The following is a 22,735-nucleotide window of genomic DNA, read 5'->3' on the forward strand; positions in this document are numbered from 1 at the left end:
TGCTCCTCCTGGTCAAACAAAAAGTAATTAAAATCACTTACCTCTCTGGATCTCTTCAGACACTGGGTCCACTTGCTGCCGGGTTGGTCCGATGGGGAAGCCGCGATGTCTTCCCTGCTCAGGCCTGGGGTTAAAATTGCAGTCAGGCCCCAATGATGTCATCAGAGCTCGCACTCATATTTAAAGCAGGACCCCACTGCCTTTGGTAGATGTCCCCCTCAGCTGCTAAAAACTGCTGGAATTGGAGGGAGTACGTCGCTGCCCTGATTTTAACTGCCAACCATCCTGATCTCTGCCGGGCTTGCACTGGTTGAAACCTTTGAGGTTTCAATTTTGCAATTTTATCAATTTTTTGGCGAAAACCATAAATCATCAACCTTCCTGATGCTTTAGTAGGTGGAAAATCTCAAAAAACAGGAACCTAAATTTGGAAACTTCTTTCAGTGTTTATGGCTTTTAGAAGTATCTTGTGAATGTTCTGATAAATGAGCTGATTTGTAAAAGAGGAGAGAGATAGGGAATTAAAAAAATGATACACAATTGGTTACCAAGGGGATGGATAGAATGCAGAATGTCTCTGGAGACAGATCAATAAAGTTTCACTTCACAAAAGTGCATTGAATTACTTACAATTTTCAAGAGGGATGAACACTCCTTCCCTGCTGGCCAATAATTGGTGACAGTTTAGGAGGGAATGATAGGCCGAAGGTCGAAGGTCACAGACCTCTATTTGTTTGGAGTAGTCCAGCTGAGGCCCTAAGTGTTTCTTGTACAGTTCCTGTCAAAGTTGCCTGTATTTATACTTTTACTTCAACCTCCAATAAACCTCTGTGGAGGCCTCTTTCTGCAGAACCAGCTACTGAACAAAAGAGGGGTGACATTTAAGAGGACATTAGAAATAAGTATATAATAACAATATTGAAAAACACTTAGTTTAGTGTTTCCTTGCACATTGCAACATCTTGTATGGTGGAGCTGAAGCTGCCCTGCTTCACCCCAGTCTACCCAGTGCAGGGGCTTCAATGGACTAAGGAGAAGTGGGAGCAATGAACACTAAGAAAGGAGTATGCAGTCCTGGGTCACATGTGGCCCCAAAGCCCTGGCAAGCTGGACGTACTTGTGCTTGTATATTTGACTTACTGGTTTGTCCTCTTTGAATTTTGTGGAACTGGCTGCTTTTAGGCCTCATCAGTGGTTAAATCCCCAATGAGAACACCAAGCTATGATATTATCAGTAACCGGAGCTAAATGCAAATTGATGGGAATAGGGATTTAAACTTTATCTGTGACCGAGGCTCAATGCACTGTGCAGCCCATAAAGTCAGAAATCCGTAAGGAGCAGCAATGGCCTAGTGAGGGAAGAGAAGAAGTGAGAGTGTTAAACATTGAGACTAATAGTGGATTGGTGAGGGTTGAGAGTGCTAAAGAATAATAATGGACTGGTGAGGGTTGGGAGCATTAAGGAGTAATAATGGACTGGTGAGGATTGTGAGCGTCATAAATCGCAACTTCTACAAGAAGTAACTCAGGAAGTACTACTGAACAGCCAGCTGAGGGCGCCGTCCGAGGAGTATAAATACTCAGGCATGGGCCCAACTTGGCCAGAGACAATCTGGAAACAGGAAGCTAGTGACTACTAACTAGACCTCCATGTTTTGTTACAAGTCGATTAAAGCCTTGCTTTATGTACAACCAAGTGTGTAGTGAGTCTTTATTACGTCAATTTAATCGACTTGTTATCGTCTCCACGCCTTGGGTGATTCGGAACAACCAGCTGCAACTCGAACCGCAGAAAGGGACTTAGGCAAGAAACTGATCCATCATGGAAAAATTCCTTAGACCCGCTTGTCTCGACCTGGACCCGAATGCACCTGTGGCAGCGAAGGTATGGAAGCATTGGTTTCGTACCTTTAGCAACTTTCTTGAAGAATGTGGGGTGGATGCCCCTAATAAGTTATGAATGCTTATTAACTACGTATCCCCTCATGTGTATGATTATATTGAGGACTGTATAGACTACGACGCTGCTATCCAAATTTTACAGCAGCTATATGTCAAGTCCCCGAATGAAATCTTTGCTCGACACCTACTGGCCACAACTCGGCAGCAGCCTGGGGAATCACTCGATGAATTCCTCCAGAAACTTCGCAGGCTCAGCAAAGATTGTAACCTTAAAGCGGTTACAGCTGAACAGTATCAAGAGGAACTAATCCGCGATTCCTTTATCAATGGGATTGCATCCCCTTTTATACGTCAGTGCCTGCTGGAAAATAATACCCTCAATTTACAGGCTGCTTATGACCAGGCGTGTTCCCTGGACTTGGCCAAGAAGAATGCAGACACTTATCTCCCACCACATGCACGGGCGGCGGCTATCACCCTTAATAAGTCTTTCGATAGGTCTCGGGTGGATGCCCCCGCTGATGATTACTCTACTCTAACGGATGACGACCCTACCCTAGAGGCCTTTGCTGATGACGACCCCACCCTAGCAGCATCCTGGCAATCAGGAAGAAAGTGTTTTTTTTGTGGAAGTACGTTCCATTACAGAAAATTTTGCCTGGCTCGTAATGCGACCTGCAATCATTGCAGCAAGAAAGGACACTTTTCCAAGGTATGCCAGTCGTGGGCCTCTGCTAACAAGAAAGGCTGCTCCTCTAAAGTATACCGGTCGAGAGCTCCTGTTAGCTTCACAGCTGCTATCTATGGAGCTGCTCCTCCCCCAAGCACCACTGCTAAGGCTACAGCTGCCGAAGGAAAAATTACCCCTCCTCCCATCACAGCTGTTTTTTCCCAAAGTTTGTCCGACGCAGCCACGAAGGTTTCAGCAAATGGGCACACTCTAAGCGCGCTAATCGACTCCTGCAGCTCTGACAGCTTCATTAGTAAGCGGGCTGTCAGCAGGTTAAAACTGCGCATTTATCCCTCGGACAGGGAGATTGCAATGGCTCTGATGACTCTGACCACCAATTCTTCTGGCTTCTGTCTTGTCAACCTCATCCTCAATGGTCACACGTATCCCTCCACCCGGCTCGGAGTACTCGAAAACTTATGTAGCGATGTGCCTCTGGGACAGGACTTCCAGAAGCAGCACAAAAGACTCACTTTTGCGATTGGAGGGTCGAAGCCGGAGCTTACCATTTCTAAGGTGTCGTTTTGTGCGCTCTCGGCGGCCTTACTCGGTGAGCCCTCCCTGTTTGCCAATCTCTCCCCCCGCCGTAAACCCATAGCCACCAAATCGCAGCGCTTTAGCCAAGACGACCGAGCATTTATCGAGGCAGAAATCTCTCGCCTTTTAGCTGATGGTATTATCGAGCTGTGTTCATCTCCCTGGCGGGCTCAAGTTGTCATTGTGAAAAGCCCTTTAAAACAATATAAGAAACGTCTGTGTATTGATTATTCGCAGACTATTAATCAATATACCGATCTGGATGCCTACCCGCTACCATGCATAGATGACATGGTCAACAACCTTGCCAAATACAAGGTATTTTCAACCTTCGATTTAAAAAGCGCGTAAAATCAGGTACCGCTGAAAGACTCTGACAAAAAGTATAAGGCCTTTGAGGCCAATGGTCGGCTTTATCAGTTTCGTCGCCTTCCATTTGGGGTCACCAATGGAGTGGCCGTCTTCCAATGGGCAATGGATGGCCTAGTCCGGCAAGAGAACTTGACGGATACCTTTCTGTATTTAGACAATATCACTATTGCCGGCCATGATCAAAAAGAGCATGACGCCAATCTTCAGAGATTTTTTGACGTTCTCCGTCGTCGCCACTTAACGTTAAACGAATCCAAATCGGTGAAATCGGTGCCATCAGTGAACATTCTCGGCTACTGGGTGTGCAACGGTGTTATTATACCAGACCCAGAGTGACTTCGTCCACTTCAGGAGCTCCCTCCCCCTACAAATCTCGGCTCTCTTCGTCGGGCACTTGGCATGTTTGCTTATTACGCAAAGTGGATACCTCACTTCTCCGATAAAATACAGCCCCTACTTCATGCAAAATCTTTTCTATTTCTGCCTTCAACCTCCTCAAACGACAGCTGGAGAAAGCCACGCTTCGCTCCATTGACAAAAACCTTTCTTTTGTGGTCGAATGCGATGCATCGGAGGTGGCGATCTCGGCTACCTTGAATCAAGGTGGTCGACCCGTGGCATTCCTATCCAGAACCTTACAGGGTAGCGAGCTCCATTACCCCACCGTCGAGAAGGAGGCTACAGCCATCATCGAGGCTGTACGCCAATGGAGTCATTTTCTTGCTCGGCGTCATTTCACGCTCATAACTGACCAGCGTTCTGTGGCCTTCATGTTGGATAACCGGAAGCGCACGAAAATCAAAAATAATAAAATTCAACTTTGGAGGATGGAGCTGGCCGCCTTTGGATATACTATCCGTTACCAACCCGGCAAACAGAATGTGGCCCCAGATACCTTCACACGGGCATTTTGCTCTTCAATGTCAACGTCGACTCTGGCGGATCTGCATATGGACTTATGCCATCCTGGCGTTACCCGTATGTTGCACTTTGTGCGCTCCAAAAATCTACCATTCTCAACGGAGGACGTAAAGAAAACATGCTCCTCCTGTAGGATTTGTGCAGAATTGAAACCACAATTCTTCTGCCCATCAGATGACTTACTCATACATGCAATGCAGCCTATGCAGAGGCTCAGCATAGACGTTAAAGGGCCATTGCCTTCGTCAACGCGGAACACCTACCTACTTACGATGGTAGACGAGTATTCACGCTTTCCCTTTGCCTTCCCCTGTCCTAATATGCTTACCTCTACGGTAATTAAATGCCTCGGTCAGGTCTTTTCCCTTTGCGGGACGGCCAATTTTATCCACACGGATCGGGGTCCCTCCTTTATGTCAAGTGAACTTAAAAGTTATCTCTCCCAACGGGGAATCGCCTCGAGTAAGACAACACCATATCACCCAATCGGCAACGGACAGGTTGAACGATACAATGCCATCATCTGGAACGCTGTCCATCTGGCACTGAGGTCATGCAACCTACCAGACCAGCAGTGGGGAACTGTGCTCCCCGACGTGTTACACTCTATCAGGTCTCTTCTCTCCACATCCACTAATGTCACACCTCATGAGCGATTCTTCAAGTTCCAGCGTCGCTCTACACATGGGACACCTCTACCGTCATGGTTGGTGGCTCCAGGCCCTGTGCTTCTCTGGAGGTTTGTCCGGTCTGCCAAGAACGACCCTCTCGTTGACGAGGTGGAGTTAACAGAGGTAAACCCCACGTATGCGCACGTGCGGTACCCCGATGGCCGGGAGTCCACCGTCTCGCTCAGAGATCTGGCTCCCTGCCCAACCGGTCACACGGGCCCAAATGATGAAGGATCCCATGACGATGATGTCAACACTCCGCACCCCTATGAAGATGACGCCCTACCTGGGACATCGAGGGATCTGCTGGCAGTCAAGGGTAAATCATGTCTGGCAAATCTGATTGAATTTTTCGAGGGGGTGACTAGGGGGGTGGATGAGGGAAATGCTGTGGATGTGGTTTACATGGACTTCAGTAAAGCTTTTGACAAAGTCCCGCATAGGAGACTGGTCAAGAAGGTAAGAGCCCATGGGATCCAGGGTGCCTTGGCGCGTTGGATCCTAAACTGGCTGAGTGGCAGGAGGCAGAGGGTGATGGTCGAAGGTTGCTTTTGTGACTGGAAGCCTGTGTCCAGTGGGGTACCTCAGGGATCGGTGCTGGGTCCCTTGTTGTTTGTGATCTACATAAATGATTTGGATGAGAATGTAAAAGGTATGAGCAGTAAGTTCGCAGATGACACGAAAATTGGTGGGGTGGTAAATTGCGAGGAGGAAAGCCTTAGGCTACAGGACGATATAAACGGGTTGGTCAGATGGGCGGAAAAGTGGCAAATGGAATTTAACCCTGAAAAGTGCGAGGTGATGCATTTTGGACGGACAAATAAGGCAAGGGAATACACAATGAGTGGTAGGACCCTAGGAAGTACAGAGGGTCAGAGGGACCTTGGTGTACATGTACATAGATCCCTGAAGGCAGCGGAACAGGTAGATAAGGTGGTTAAAAAGGCATATGGGATACTTGCCTTCATTAGCCGAGGCATAGAATATAAGAGCAGGGAGGTTATGGTGGAGCTGTACAAAACGCTGGTGAGGCCACAGCTGGAGTACTGTGTGCAGTTCTGGTCGCCTCACTATAGGAAGGATGTGATTGCTTTGGAGAGGGTGCAGAGAAGATTCACCAGGATGTTACGTGGGATGGAGCGCCTCAGCTATGAAGAAAGACTAAACAGGCTGGGGTTGTTTTCCTTGGAGCAAAGAAGACTGAGGGGGGACCTGATTGAGGTGTACAAAATGATGAGGGGCATAGATAGGGTAGATAAAGAGGAACTTTTCCCCTTAGTAGGGGGGTCAATAACAAGGGGGCATAGATTCAGGGTAAGGGGCAGGAGATTTAGAGGGGATTTGAGGAGGAACTTTTTCACCCAGAGGGTGGTTGGAATCTGGAACTCACTGCCTGAAAGGGTGGTAGAGGCAGGAACCCTCACAACATTCAAGAAGCATTTGGATGAGCACTTGAAATGCCATTGCATACAAGGCTATGGACCAAATGCTGGAAAATGGGATTAGACTGGACAGGGATGGATGGGCGGCGCAGACACGATGGGCCGAAGGGCCTCTTTCTGTGCTGTAAAACTCTATGACTCTATCAACTCAGGGAGCCGAACGCTCCCTGTAGGATGGCCACCCGAAATCAGGACGCCGGACAATCTCCGGCTACGACCCAGGATGAGGCCAGCTCTGCGCCTGTGGGGACCCGCACCCGGAGTCATGATATTCCCAGGCCTCCACAGGACGATCAAGACAACGCGGACTCTATCGACTTACCGGTATGGGCTAAGCGACCCAGGGACCAGGACACGGTCCGGGGAGACGTGCCTTCCGGTCACAAGCAGAAAGCTAAACGACTACGGCTATTTTTGGTCCGCCTAGTCTGTTGAAGGAAGCCTGGACTTCCAAACCTTTTAGGGAGGAAGAATGTCATAAATTGCAACTTCTACAAGAAGTAACTCAGGAAGTACTACTGAACGGCCAGCTGAGGGCGCCATCTGAGGAGTGTAAATACTCGGGTGTGGGCCCAACTTGGCCAGAGACAATCTGGAAACAGGAAGCTAGTGACTACTAACTAGACCTCCATGTTTTGTTACAAGTTGATTAAAGCCTTGCTTTATGTACAACCAAGTGCGTAGTGAGTCTTTATTATGTTAGTAAGCATTATGGAGTAATAATGGACTGGTGAGGGTTGAGCGTGCTAAAGAATAATAATGGACTGGTGAGGGTTGTGAGATTTAAGGAGTAATAATGGACTGGTGAGGGTTGTGAGCATTAAGGAGTAATAATGGACTGGTGAGGGTTGGGAGAGTTAAGGAGTAATAATGGACTGGTGAGGGTTGTGACTATTGAGGAGTAATAATGGACTGGTGAGGGTTGTGAGCATTAAGGAGTAAAAATGGACTGGTGAGGATTGTGAGCGTTAAGGCGTAATAATGGACTGGTGAGGATTGTGAGTGTTAAGGAGTAATAATGGACTGGTGAGGGCTGTGAGTGTTAAGGAGTAATAATGGACTGGTGAGAGTTGGGAGAGTTAAGGAGTAATAATGGACTGGTAAGGGTTGTGAGCATTGAGGAGTAATAATGGACTGGTGAGGGTTGTGAGCATTAAGGAGTAATAATGGACTGGTGAGGATTATGAGCATTAAGGAGTAATAATGGACTGGTGAGGGTTGTGAGCGTTAAGGAGTAATAATGGAATGGTGAGGGTTGTGAGCATTCAGGAATAATAATGGACTAGTGAGGATTGTGAGCGTTAAAGAGTAATAATGGACTGGTGAGGATTGTGAGCATTAAGGAGTAATAATGGACTGGTGCGGGTTGAACATGCTAAAGAATAATAATGGACTGGTGAGGGTTGTGAGTGTTAAGGAGTAATAATGGACTGGCGAGGGTTGTGAGCATTAAGGAGTAATAATGGAATGGTGAGGTTTGTGAGCATTCAGGAGTAATAATGGACTAGTGAGGATTGTGAGCGTTAAGGAGCAATAATGGACTAGTGAGGATTGTGAGCATTAAGGAGTAATAATGGACTGGTGAGGATTGTGAGCATTAAGGAGTAATAATGGACTGGTACAGGTTGAGCATGCTAAAGAATAATAATGGACTGGTGAGGGTTGTTAGCGTTAAGGAGTAATAATGGACTGGTAAGGGTTGAGCATGCTAAAGAATAATAATGGACTGGTGAGGGTTGGGAGAGTTAAGGAGTAATAATGGACTGGTGAGGGTTGGGAGCACTGAGGAATAATAATTGACTGGTGAGGGTTGGGAGAGTTAAGGAGTAATATTGGACTGGTGAGGGTTGGGAGCATTGAGGAATAATAATGGACTGGTGAGGGTTGGGAGCATTAAGGAGTAATAATGGACTGGTGCAGATTGTGAGCATTGAGGAGTAATAATGGACTGGTGAGGGTTGGGTGCGTTAAGGAGTAATAATGGACTGGTGCGGATTGTGAGCATTGAGGAGTAATAATGGACTGGTGAGGGTTGTGAGCATTGAGGAATAATAATGGACTGGTGAGGGTTGGGAGAGTTAAGGAATAATAATGGACTGGTGAGGGTTGTGAGCATTGAGGAGTAATAATGGACTGGTGAGGATTGTGAGCGTTGAGAAAAAGAATGAAAGACTTGCATTTATATCTCGCCTTTCATGACCACTGGACGTCTCAAAGCACATTACAATCAATGAAGTACTTTTGAAGTGGAGTCACTGTTGTAACGTGGGAAATGCGGCAGCCAATTTGCGCACAGCAAACTCCCACAAACAGCAATGTGATAATGACCAGATGATCTGTTTTTGTTATGTTGGTTGAGGGATAAATATTGGCCAGGACACCGAGGAGAAATCCCCTGCTCTTCTTCGAAATAGTGTCATGGGATCTATTACGTCCACCTGAGAGAGCAGATGGGACCTCGGCTTAACGTCTCATCCAAAAGACGGTACCCCCGACAGTGCAGCACTCCCTCAGTGCTTCACTGGGAATGTCAGCCTAGCTTTATGTGCTCAAGTCTCTGGAGTGGGACTATGAACCCACAACCTTCTGACTCAGAGGCAAGTGTGCTACCCACTGAGCCACGGCTGACACTGCTGTGTCCTAATAGAGTAATAATGGACTGGTGAGGGTTATGAACGTTAAGATGTAAGAGTGAACTACTGAGCTACTATTTACATCCCGACAATGTGTTCGGCGAGTCAGGCGGAGGCAGCGCAGCGCAACGAGCAGCAGCAGCAGCCACGACGACCCGCTACAGTACGTCGGCCGGCAGCTCCTTGGCGGGAAGCTCGCAGTCCGACTGGGAGGAGGGGAGCCGAGCATGGTGGCCAGAGGTCGGATCGTGAGCGGGAGAAGCAGGCCACCACACGTGGAGCCGGCAACAGTGAGGAGGAGGCCGCGGTGACGAGGAGGACGGAGCGGCTGAGGGACATCGTGCTCCCACTGCCACTGGATGCCATTGAATTGACTTTCTGAACATGGCGCTGTAAGAATAGCTGACGTGTCCCTACGGGGAGTAAGCATTCCATTGTACTTGTACTAGTACTAGTGACATATGGCAAATAAAATTGAATTGAATTGAGCGCTGGGAATGTTAAGCATTAACGAGTCACAATGGACTATGAAGCATTAAGCATTATGGAATAGACTAGATATTCAGCTGTGCAGTGTTCGTTTTTCGGAGTTAATCGGCCTGCTAAGGTCCAAATATGGCGGACAGGAAGCATGGCACTTTTCCGTCTGGGAGTACGCCACCCGCCATATTAGATAATGTAGATGTGCTGGTGGTAGGAGTGCATGTCGGGAACATTTAAAGAGCAGAATAATTGATTTAAATTAGAGTCCTGTGATTTGATTTTCGATCGCCCAGTGCTTCACTTGCTACATGGTGACCTCGCACAGCACAATGTGGCGCTAATTGCCAGGAAGGCCCCATTCACCAGCGTTATTTAACAAGATCATGCAGTACCTACAGGTTAGTTGCTGATTTGTCATTTTTGGCTGCTGGTTGACTTCTGACTTTTGGGTGTTTTATCTAACTGGAAAGGTCAGTTTGTCTAAACAGAGAAAGATTTTGCTGGTGTTGCACTGTTTATGGCTGCCTCAGATGTAACTTGGCTGCAGACATGGGTGGTCTGGTAGGGCTGCCTTCAGGGCTGGAGGAAGAGAGGGACCAGCAAGGAAAGACACCACAGAGCAGGAACAGCTGCCAGAAGAGGGAGGAGGAGGAGGAGAACACTGCACAGGAGGTCAAATCCACAGTGGGTATTCAGGGAGCATTTCTCCGACATGAACTTTACTCAGCAGCAATGCATGAGGCGCCTTCGCTTCACCAAGGAGGCTGTCACCGAGCTATGTCACCTACTGCAACCACAACTCAAGCCTCGCACCAGGGTATAGACAGCGTGGCAGGCCGGCGCTATCCAATTCCACCCCCAATGAATTACTTTAAGGTGCAGTCACTGTTGTTGCATAGCTGAATACAGCAGCAGCGGTTTTGCACACAACAAGATCCCATAAATAACACATGAGAAGCGTGATCAGTTAATCTGATTTTGATGGTGTTAATTGACAGATGAATGTTGGCCAGGGCACTGGGAGAACATCTGGCTGAACAGGGGGTCTCACTTTAACATCTCATCTGAAAAGCAGCGCCTCCAACAATGCAGCACTCCCTAAGTACTGCACTGAAGTGTGAGCCTAGATTATTATAGGCCCAAGTCTTGGAGTGGGCCTTGAACCCACTCCCTTCTGACTCAGAGATGATGAGGTGCTAACCAAATGAGCCAAACTGAAATCATTTAACTTTAATAATAAATGTATGAACTTTCTGAATTTGGAATCATTCAAATTCCAAACTGAGTTCAAACCTCATTCTCAGGATTGACCATCACCCAGCTGAATAAACAGGAAGTTGCAACTTGACAAATGTGGTGTCTGGTAAAGTGAGAATGAGTGCGAGGCAGTGATATGGACAATAAATGATGTGGGAGAACAATATTCTCCCCTGAGCACACTCTATGAATCTGATATCCTGTGAAACAGGCAGAACATGCAGCAAACAAACTGAGTGCGACAATGGGAGCAGTTTAATGAAAGTTAAGATGTCCCTTGCATGTTTCTGTGTCTCTTTGAATATATCAGATGAGCTCTATAAATTGAAGCTTGAATCGGGTTCCATTTTATCATGTCAGTGTGGATCAGATGAAAACGCCAGGATTTACAGCATGAGCCAGCTGTCCAACAACAGCCTTTTCCTGTTTATTTTATCTCTCCAATTTTTTCTCCTCTCTTTTCCGAAGATACTGACTCTCGCTGGGGTACAGGTTCCCCTGAAGATACTGACTCTCGCTGGGGTACAGGTTCCCCTGAAGATACTGACTCGCCCTGGGGTACAGGTTCCCCTGAAGATACTGACTCTCACTGGGGTACAGCCTCCCCTGAAGATACTGACTCTCGCTGGGGTACAGGTTCCCCTGAAGATACTGACTCTCGCTGGGGTACAGCTTCCCCTGAAGATACTGACTCGCCCTGGGGTACAGGTTCCCCTGAAGATACTGACTCGCCCTGGGGTACAGGTTCCCCTGAAGATACTGACCCTCGCTGGGGTTCAGAGTCTCCTGAAGATACTGACTCTCACTGGGGTACAGCTTCCCCTGAAGATACTGACTCGCCCTGGGGTACAGCTTCCCCTGAAGATACTGACTCGCCCTGGGGTACAGCTTCCCCTGAAGATACTGACTCGCCCTGGGGTACAGGTTCCCCTGAAGATACTGACTCGCCCTGGGGTACAGGTTCCCCTGAAGATACTGACTCTCGCTGGGGTACAGGTTCCCCTGAAGATACTGACTCGCCCTGGGGTACAGGTTCCCCTGAAGATACTGACTCTCACTGGGGTACAGGTTCCCCTGAAGATACTGACTCGCCCTGGGGTACAGGTTCCCCTGAAGATACTGACTCGCCCTGGGGTACAGGTTCCCCTGAAGATACTGACTCGCCCTGGGGTACAGGTTCCCCTGAAGATACTGACTCTCACTGGGGTACAGGTTCCCCTGAAGATACTGACTCGCCCTGGGGTACAGGTTCCCCTGAAGATACTGACTCGCCCTGGGGTACAGGTTCCCCTGAAGATACTGACTCGCCCTGGGGTACAGGTTCCCCTGAAGATACTGACTCGCCCTGGGGTACAGGTTCCCCTGAAGATACTGACTCCCACTGGGGTACAGGTTCCCCTGAAGATACTGACTCTCGCTGGGATACAGGTTCCCCTGAAGATACTGACTCCCACTGGGGTACAGGTTCCCCTGAAGATACTGACTCTCGCTGGGGTACAGGTTTCCCTGAAGATACTGACTCTCGCTGGGGTACAGGTTCCCCTGAAGATACTGACTCGCCCTGGGGTACAGGTTTCCCTGAAGATACTGACTCTCGCTGGGGTACAGGTTCCCCTGAAGATATTGACTCCCACTGGGGTTCAGAGTCTCCTGAAGATACTGACTCTCACTGGGGTACAGGTTCCCCTGAAGATACTGACTCTCGCTGGGGTACAGGTTCCCCTGAAGATATTGACTCCCACTGGGGTTCAGAGTCTCCTGAAGATACTGACTCTCACTGGGGTACAGGTTCCCCTGAAGATACTGACTCTCGCTGGGATACAGGTTCCCCTGAAGATACTGACTCTCACTGGGGTACAGGTTTCCCTGAAGATACTGACTCTCACTGGGGTACAGGTTCCCCTGAAGATGCTGACTCTCACTGGGGTACAGGTTCCCCTGAAGATACTGACTCTCACTGGGGTACAGGTTCCCCTGAAGATACTGACTCTCGCTGGGATACAGGTTCCCCTGAAGATACTGACTCTCACTGGGATACAGGTTCCCCTGAAGATACTGACTCTCACTGGGATACAGATTCCCCTGAAGATACTGACTCTCACTGAGGTACAGGTTCCCCTGAAGATACTGACTCTCACTGGGGTACAGGTTCCCCTGAAGATACTGACTCTCGCTGGGATACAGGTTCCCCTGAAGATACTGACTCTCACTGGGATACAGATTCCCCTGAAGATACTGACTCTCACTGAGGTACAGGTTTCCCTGAAGATACTGACTCTCTTTGGGGTACAGCTTCCCCTGAAGATACTGACTCTCGCTGGGGTACAGGTTTCCCTGAAGATACTGACTCTCGCTGGGGTACAGCTTCCCCTGAAGATACTGACTCTCGCTGGGGTACAGGTTACCCTGAAGATACTGACGCTCGCTGGGGTACAGGTTACCCTGAAGATACTGACTCTCGCTGGGGTACAAATTTCCCTGAAGATACTGACTCTCACTGGGGTTCAGAGTCTCCTGAAGATACTGACTCTCGCTGGGGTTCAGTGCCTCCTGAAGATACTGACTCTCGCTGGGGTTCAGAGTCTCCTGAAGATACTGACTCTCGCTGGGGTACAGCTTCCCCTGAAGATACTGACTCTCACTGGGGTACAGATTCCCCTGAAGATACTGACACTCACTGGGGTACAGATTCCCCTGAAGATACTGACTCTCACTGGGGTACAGCTTCCCCTGAAGATACTGACTCTCACTGGGGTACAGTTTCCCCTGAAGATACTGACTCTCGCTGGGGTACAGCTTCCCCTGAAGAAACTGACTCTCACTGGGGTACAGGTTCCCCTGAAGATACTGACTCTCGCTGGGGTACAGGTTCCCCTGAAGATACTGACTCTCATTGTGTAGTGTATGTGCTTTAAGTCAGAACTACTTTTCACAGCTCCTGTATACTGTAGTACCGGCAGTAACCACACCGGTATATAAGCTGTGCGCATGCCTCTGTACCCTAGTCTAGAGATTGCCCTCCTCCAGTAAAGACCTGTTATTTGTTATGTACAGCATCCATGTAATTATTTATCCACTGAACCACGGATCTAACAGTGGCGATGAGTGTTGATGCGAATCTACCTGCAACATTAAACAAAAAAAACCCCCAAAAAATAGTCGAGTCCAGGAACACGGGCGTCGACCGCGAGCAACCGCCCAGCAGTCAGGCAGAGATCCAACTTCACTGGGGAAGCTGTGGAGAGCTGGGCTTGGTTCCCCAGCCACAACGAGCAGTAAGAGACCGACGACAGGTCCAGAGCAGACCCTTCCCGAGCAGCGGCGGCTGGAGCCGACCGACGGCAGAGAGAGAGAGCCGGGCAGCGTCGACGAGGTAAGAAAAAGGGTGAAGAGAGCAGGGCGCAGCCGGGAGTTGATCACCGAGCGGCGTCGAGGAAAAATACTGCAAAACCGGAGAGAGAGAGGGTAAGAAACAGCCGAGTTCTAGACTGAGCGGCGTCGACAAATATCAAGAGAAGAATGCGCAGAGCACAGCCAGGGATCACGGGCTGATCAGGGTCCGCGGGGCGAAGCAAGGGGAGATGCCATTGAGCCCCGGAGAAGCAGGGAGAGCGCGGGAGACGCCATTGAGCCGCGGAGAAGCAGGGAGAGCGCGGGAGGCGCCATTGAACCGCGGAGAAGAAGGAAGAGCGCGGGAGACGCCATTTTGCGAAGCCGCAGCGGAGAAGACGGGCGAGCGCAGGAAGGAAGGAAAGCACGGGAGACGCCATTTTGTGCCAGTGGAGAAGAAGGGGAAGCGCGGGAGGCGCCATTGGTGATAGTTAACGCACAACCAAGGATGCCGAAGAGTGGCAGTATGTCTACGTTCGACAATGAAGTCGAAGATTGGGCGACATATGTGGAACGTATTGAGGTGTACTGCAGGGCGAATGAAGTGCCAGATGCTAATAAAGCACTGGTTCTGTTAAATTCCATGGGTGCAAAAACTTATGGGTTACTGCGAAATCTAATAACCCCAGAGAAGCCGGTAAACAAGAATTTTGAAAGCATAGTAGAAATCCTACAGGACCACTTAAACCCCACACCGCTGCTGATAGCAGAACGATTTAAGTTCCATAAAAGGAACCAACACAAAGACGAAAGCAATGCTGAGTACCTAACGGAACTGCGCAAGCTATCGAAATACTGCCAGTTTGGAGCGGGACTAGCAGACACGTTAAGGGACAAGTTTGTGTGTGGGCTACAAAGTGAAGGAACCCAGAAACGGCTTCTATCAGAAAAGGACCTTACGCTGGACAAAGCTTTCAGTATGGCAGTATCACACGAAGCAGCCGCAAGTGGCGCTGCAGAGATACAACGGAGGCCGCAAGAACATGGCACCAACGAAATGACCTATGGAACAGGGAAGTGCTATCACTGCGGCAGAACAACACATGACCAGAAAGATTGTTGGTTCAAGGACCAAGTGTGCAGACAGTGTGGGAAAGCAGGACACATAGCAAGAGTCTGCAGGTCTGGGAAGAAAACCAACAGCAAGAAATCTCCACAGGAGAAGTACAAAAAGGTACACCAGGTGATGGACAGTGGTTCAGACGAACAGAAAAGTGACACAGACTCCGGAAGCAAGGAGCTGGGTTGTCTGAAACTACATAATGTAACCGAAATGGAGGATCACCAGACTACCTGGGTTACACTCAAGATAGACGGAGTCCAAGTGGAAATGGAATTGGACACAGGGTCAGCTCTAACAGTCATAAATCAAAGAGACTACAAGCAGCTATTTTCACACATACCCTTGAAAGCTACAGAGATTGTGTTGAAGACGTATACGGGGCAAAAAGTCTACCCCAAAGGAAAAATAAGGGTGAAAGTGACATATAAAGTCAGGAAATACCTAAAATGGATATATATGTATTGCCAAATGGAGGACCACCACTGCTAGGACGTGAATGGATCCGGAAGATACATTTAGATTGGCATTCCATACAGGCACTGAAGGTGGAGGCCAAAAAGGATGATGACGTCACACCTGGACAACTGTCAAAAATGCTAACTGACGCAAAAGAAGTGTTCCAGGAGGGACTAGGAACACTAAAAGGAATAACAGCAACAATTAAAATAGAGGATAATGCAAGCCCAAAGTTTCTGAAGGCCAGACCAGTGCCTTATGCGATCAGACCAGCGGTTGAAGCAGAGCTGGAAGGGTTGGAGCGTTCAGGAGTACTGTCCAAAGTGGACTGGAGCGAGTGGGCTACACCCATCGTTCCTGTAATGAAGAGGTCGTTGAGTAATACGCCTGGGGAACCAAAGAAGGTCTGCATCTGTGGGGATTTTAAGGTGACAGTGAACCCAGTCCTTCACACAGTGCAATATCCACTTCCACGAATTGAGGATATTTTCGCCTCGCTATCTGGTGGTAAACGCTTCACAAAAATTGATCTAGCCCAGGCGTACATGCAAATGGAGGTAGAAGAAGCTTCGAAACATTACCTTACGATCAACACCCATAAAGGTCTCTATCAATGCAACCGGCTGGTTTTTGGAGTAGCCTCAGCTCCGGCTATCTGGCAAAGGGCGATGGATCAGGTCCTGCAAGGGATTCCAGGGACCCAGTGTTATTTGGACGACATCTTGGTCACGGGCGAAAATGACGGTGATCACCTCGCTAACTTGGAGAAGGTGCTCGCCAGATTAAAGGAATATGGGCTATGAGCTAATCGCCACAAGTGCGAGTTTTTCCAGAAACACATCTCGTATTGCGGCCACGTCATCGATGAAGAGGGGTTACATAAGTCCCCTGACAAGATAGAGGCAGTGGTCAAGGCTCCAGCACCAGAAAATGTGTCACAACTGAGGTCGTTCCTCGGGCTGGTGAACTATTACCACAAGTTCTTACCAAATTTGTCTACGGTATTACACCCGCTGAACACCCTACTGCAAACAGGGGTACCATGGAAGTGGGATGACGAACGTAGACGTGCTTTCCAGAAGTGTAAAGAATTGATCACATCAAAAGAGGTGTTGGCCTATTTCAACCCAGCACTACCAATTCGTTTGGCATGTGATGCATCACCCTATGGCATTGGAGCGGTGCTGTCGCACAAATTCCCGGACGGTTTGGAGAGGCCAGTAGCCTTTGCGTCTTGGTCACTAACCTCAGCTGAGCGCAACTACGCCCAGATTGACAGGGAGGCCCTCAGCCTAGTATGGGGAGTAAAAAAATTCAACCACTATCTGCATGGACAGAAGTTCACCTTGTTGACTGACCACCAACCACTTGTCTCCATTTTTAATCCTAAGAAGGGTGTGCCAGTAATGACTGCACAGCGGTTACAAAGATGGTCCCTGTTTCTAGGGGCGAATCAATATGAAATAGAATATAAAAGCACGAGACAGCATGGGAACGCTGCTGGGCTATTGCGCCTGCCACTGCCTACTGTGGAGGAAGCACCAGCAGTGGACCCTATCGAGATATTTTATTCGTCGATAATTGAATGATTGCCAGTAACAAACGCGGATATAGAGAAGGAGACCCGCAATGATCCGACGCTGTCACGGGTATATGAATTGACGGTGAGGGGATGGCCAACACATGGCGACTCACTGTTGCCAGCATTCTCATCCAGAAGAGAACAGCTGCCAGTATGCCAGGGGACAGTGATGTGTGGATCCAGAGTTGTGATTCCACCCAAGTTAAGGGAGAGAGTGCTAAAGGAGCTACATGAAGGTCATCTGGGGGGAGTGAAAATGAAAAGCCTAGCTAGGGCTTATGTGTGGTGGCCGGGAATCGATCAACAAATCGAAGACCTAACTAAGAGCTGCTTAGGATGCCAGAAGGTCCAAAATGCACCACCACATGCCCCTCTACACCCATGGGAGTGGCCCTCCTCTCCATGGCAACGGGTGCACATTGATTTCGCTGGTCCATTCATGGACTCAATGTTCTTAATAGCAGTGGATGCTCATTCAAAGTGGCCTGAGGTGATAAAGATGTCTTCAACCACTACAGAGAAAACGATTGCAGTCCTACGGACCATATTTGCAAGAAACGGGTTGCCAGAGCAGATCTGCTCTGATAATGGACCACAGTTTGTGTCCGATGAGTTCCAAAAATTCATGAAAAGGAATGGGGTAAGGCATTACAGATCCGCCCCGTATCATCCAGCCACCAATGGATTGGCTGAGAGGTTCGTACAAACCTTTAAGAAGGCGATAAAGGCCATGTGCGACGAGGAAATTCCACTACAGCATAAGATGGACAATTTCTTATTAGCCTACCGAAACGCGACACATGCAGTTACCAACCAGACCCCGGCCATGGTGTTCTTTAACCGAAGGTTGAGATCTCGTCTGGACTTGCTCAGACCAAATGTGCGAAGAAATGTTGAGGACAAACAATTCCAGCACATCAACGAGAAGCCGACAAGGAGCTTCAATGTAGGGCAACCAGCCTTGGCCCGGGACTATCGAACAGAGAAGTGGCAACCCGGAACAATATGTACAAGGCAGGGGCCATTAATGTACACAGTGGATGTCGGGGAGAACATTGTGAGACGCCACGTCGATCAGATCTTAGCATCACAGGAATGCGTCAACCCCATGTCTCGAGTGCCTGGGGATGAACCTGACATACCGGTAGTATCTACTTCAGACCCAGTAGCAGTGGAACCCGATGAACTACCCGATGAAAGGGGGTCAGAATCGCCTCTGCACCAAGAACAAGAACCTCCGGAAAGGCGCTATCCCGAAAGGGTCAGGAAGCCGCCCCAAAGACTGAATCTATAAATGGACTTTTGTTATTGAATGTACATGTAAAAATGTAATTGTTATTTGAATATTAAGGGGGTATTATTAATCTAAAAAGGGAGGAATTGTAGTGTATGTGCTTTAAGTCAGAACTACTTTTCACAGCTCCTGTATACTGTAGTACCGGCAGTAACCACACCGGTATATAAGCTGCGCGCATGCCTCTGTACCCTAGTCTAGAGATTGCCCTCCTCCAGTAAAGACCTGTTATTTGTTATGTACAGCATCCGTGTAATTATTTATCCACTGAACCACGGATCTAACACATTGGGGTACAGATTCCCCTGAAGATACTGACTCTCACTGGGGTACAGCTTCCCCTGAAGATACTGACTCTCACTGCGGTACAGCTTCCCCTGAAGATACTGACTCTCGCTGGGATACAGGTTCCCCTGAAGATACTGACTCTCGCTGGGATACAGCTTCCCCTGAAGATACTGACTCTCGCTGGGTTACAGGTTTCTCTGAAGATACTGACTCTCACTGGGGTTCAGAGTCTCCTGAAGATACTGACTCTCACTGGGGTACAGATTCCCCTGAAGATACTGACTCTCGCTGGGGTTCAGAGTCTCCTGAAGATACTGACTCTCACTGGGGTACAGCTTCCCCTGAAGATACTGACTCTCACTGGGGTACAGGTTTCCCTGAAGATACTGACTCTCGCTGGGGTTCAGAGTCTCCTGAAGATACTGACTCTCGCTGGGGTTCAGAGTCTCCTGAAGATACTGACTCTTGCTGGGGTACAGCTTCCCCTGAAGATACTGACTCTCGCTGGGGTACAGCTTCCCCTGAAGATACTGACTCTCACTGGGGTACAGGTTACCCTGAAGATACTGACTCTCGCTGGGGTACAGGTTTTCCTGAAGATACTGACTCTCGCTGGGGTTCAGAGTCTCCTGAAGATACTGACTCTCACTGGGCTAACGGTTCCCCTGAAGATAATGACTCTCGCTGGGATACAGGTTACCCTGAAGATACTGACTCTCGCTGGGGTACAGCTTCCCCTGAAGATACTGACTCTCGCTGGGGAATCGGTTCCCCCTGACGACACTGACACTCACTGGGGTATCAGTTCCCCTGAAGTTACTGAGTCTCACTGGGGTACAGCTTTCCCTGAAGATACTGACTCTCACTGGGGTACAGGTTACCCTGAAGATACTGACTCTCACTGGGGTAACAGTTCACCTGCAGATATTGACTCTCGCTGGGGTACATGTGCCCCTGAGGATATTGACTCTCGCTAGGGTGCAGGTGCCCCTGAAGATATTGACTCTCGTTAGGGTTTTGGTTCCCCCTGAAGATACTGACTCTCGTTGGGGTACAGCTTCCCCTGAAGATACTGACTCTCGTTGGGGTATCGGTTCCCCCTGAAGATACTGACTCTCACTGGGGTACAGCTTCCCCTGAAGATACTCTCGCTGGGGTATCGGTTCCCCTGAAGGTACTGTCTCTCGTTGGGGTACAGGTTACCCTGAAGATACTGACTCTCGCTGGGGTACAGCTTCCCCTGAAGATACTGACTCTCGCTGGGGTACAGGTTCCCCTGAAGATACTGACTCTTGCTGGGGTAACGGTTCCCCTGAAGATACTCTCGCTGGGGTATCGGTTCCCCTGAAGGTACTGTCTCTCGTTGGGGTACAGGTTACCCTGAAGATACTGACTCTCGCTGGGGTACAGCTTCCCCTGAAGATACTGACTCTCGCTGGGGTACAGGTTCCCCTGAAGATACTGACTCTTGCTGGGGTAACGGTTCCCCTGAAGATACTCTCGCTGGGGTATCGGTTCCCCTGAAGATACTCTCGCTGGGGTATCGGTTCCCCTGAAGATACTCTCGCTGGGGTATCGGTTCCCCTGAAGATACTCTCGCTGGGGTGTCGTTTCCCCTGAAGATACTAACTCTCGCTGGGGTACAGCTTCCCCTGAAGATACTCTCGCTAGGCTACAGCTTCCCCTGAAGATACTGACTCTCGCTAGGGTATCGGTTCCCCTGAAGATACTGACTCTCGCTGGGGTATCGGTTCCCCTGAAGATACTGACTCTCGCTGGGGTATCGGTTCCCCTGAAGATACTGAGTCTCACTGGGGTAAAGTTTCCCCTGAACTCCCGACCAGAGCTGCCAACTTTGATCCTTCCCAAGGGACATGAACATGGAAAGGTGACAAATCTTCACCTGACCCTGGCCCCCTACATCCAGCTCCGCATACATGCTCTTGCCGCCAAACAAAGAGAGACTGATAAAAATAGGGAAAAACTAGCAGGGACGATGGCAAGGGACCTAGTCTGGAAATTTAAAGGAAAATGCTAATAGAATAGTTCAATTTGCAGCACTGGTCCTTCTTTAGTGCACAGTGACCAGGTTTGCTGTCTGTGGGCCTACTTGTTCCTATCCCCTTTCTCTTTTGCTTGGTAAAACATCTCCACTGATTCTCCTTCTCTGTTTTATTTATGCATATTTCTATCTAACATATATCTCTTTCTCTCTCTCCCCATCCTTGTCTTCCATACTTCGTTTTTCACCATCCCTGACTGACTCTCTGCAGATTGGTGCAGCTCAGGCTAAGCTGCAGTGGTGCTGGAGCCTGTCAGGATGGGTTTAGACTGATGTTGTACAGAGCATGTAATGTGCTTGGGGAGCTGGGCGGGGATGCGGGGGGCGGCGGAGGGGTGGGGGATGGTGGGATCCCGGGGTGGGAGCCCAACAGCCCAGCCTCGATAGGCTCTGTTATAGACTGTGTCCCTGGAGAGTTCATCAATCCAGCTACCTCTGTACCCTTCCTGAGTGAAGTTGCTCAGCTCAATGAGCTGGAAATTTTGAACCTCTAGCAATGCCTTTAGGCGGAACTACTTTCTCGGACACTGTGCGCACCTCTCAGTGAATTGTTCTCATGTGTGTGTGTGTTTTTTTATCTCCTAAACTTCACAGACACAATTTACAAAAACAATAGGGCCTAGAAATTCGGTGGGCTGCGCCACCAGTTAACGCCTAAAGAGGGCACTCAGTGGCTTTAGCGCCACTGGCCACGCCTCCCACGATATTTAGCTGGGGCGCTAATGGCAGCGTTAGCCTGTTGCGCTGCGCCGCCACCGATGGCGTCATCGGTGTGCACAGCGCCGCGCTACCGCCCCGATCTCGATATTCGGTAGAGACCGCCTCTGTAGCGCCATTCGCAACTCGCGCCCAGTTCACGGGGCCTACCTGTGGCGGCAGTGGCGCAAATTAAGGTGGAGGTGCGGGGTGGCCATTTTTTTCAGCGGCCGCCTGCCAGCACCTCGGTCCCCGGCCTCCTGATCTCCCCCCGCGGCAGTGCCGGCTGTTTTCCGAGAGCCCGGCACTTCTCCTCGGTGATCAGAACCCCCTTGGAATCAGAACCCCCCGGGATTGGGGATCATACCCCCCTTAAGTTCGGACCCCTTCCAGGATCGGGTATCAGGCTCCCCTTGGGATCGGAGCCCCCCGGGATCGGGGATCGGACCACCCTTGGGATTGGACCCCTCCCCCACTGGTCCTGTGGCCTCCTCCGGATTGCTCCCCGCCCGACTGGGAGCCAAGCCTGTCAATCAGGCTGACTTCCAGGTGGGGAACCTGTCACTGACAGACAAATTTCCGGGTCTCCTGCATGCTACCGGGCACCCCGTTCCCAGCGCATCGGGAAGTAAAATCTCCCTCCATAGTTTTCTAGTGATAAAAATGAAAAGAGAAATGTACTTGAATCTAAAGTACCATATTATTAATACCCAGTAATGAATATTAAATTACTAGCATCCTGGGTAAATGTCCACAGGATTGAGAGAAGCTCAATGAGCCTCTCTTCAGAATGGCCAAAAGATGACTGAGCTGGTGGGATTAGTGTTGGGCATGTTTACAGTAAATATAGTGGGGAGAATGGACAAGATACACAGTTGCTCCCTCTCACCCCATCTTCAACAGGTTACAGAATTTGAACTGGATATCCCATTCGCCCAAACCTGGATAGTCTCCAT

The sequence above is a fragment of the Somniosus microcephalus genome, chromosome 13, assembly GCF_052327205.1.
Source record: "Somniosus microcephalus isolate GS21.2 chromosome 13, FLI_Smic_1.0, whole genome shotgun sequence".
In the NCBI taxonomy this organism is placed as follows: Eukaryota; Metazoa; Chordata; class Chondrichthyes; order Squaliformes; family Somniosidae; genus Somniosus; species Somniosus microcephalus.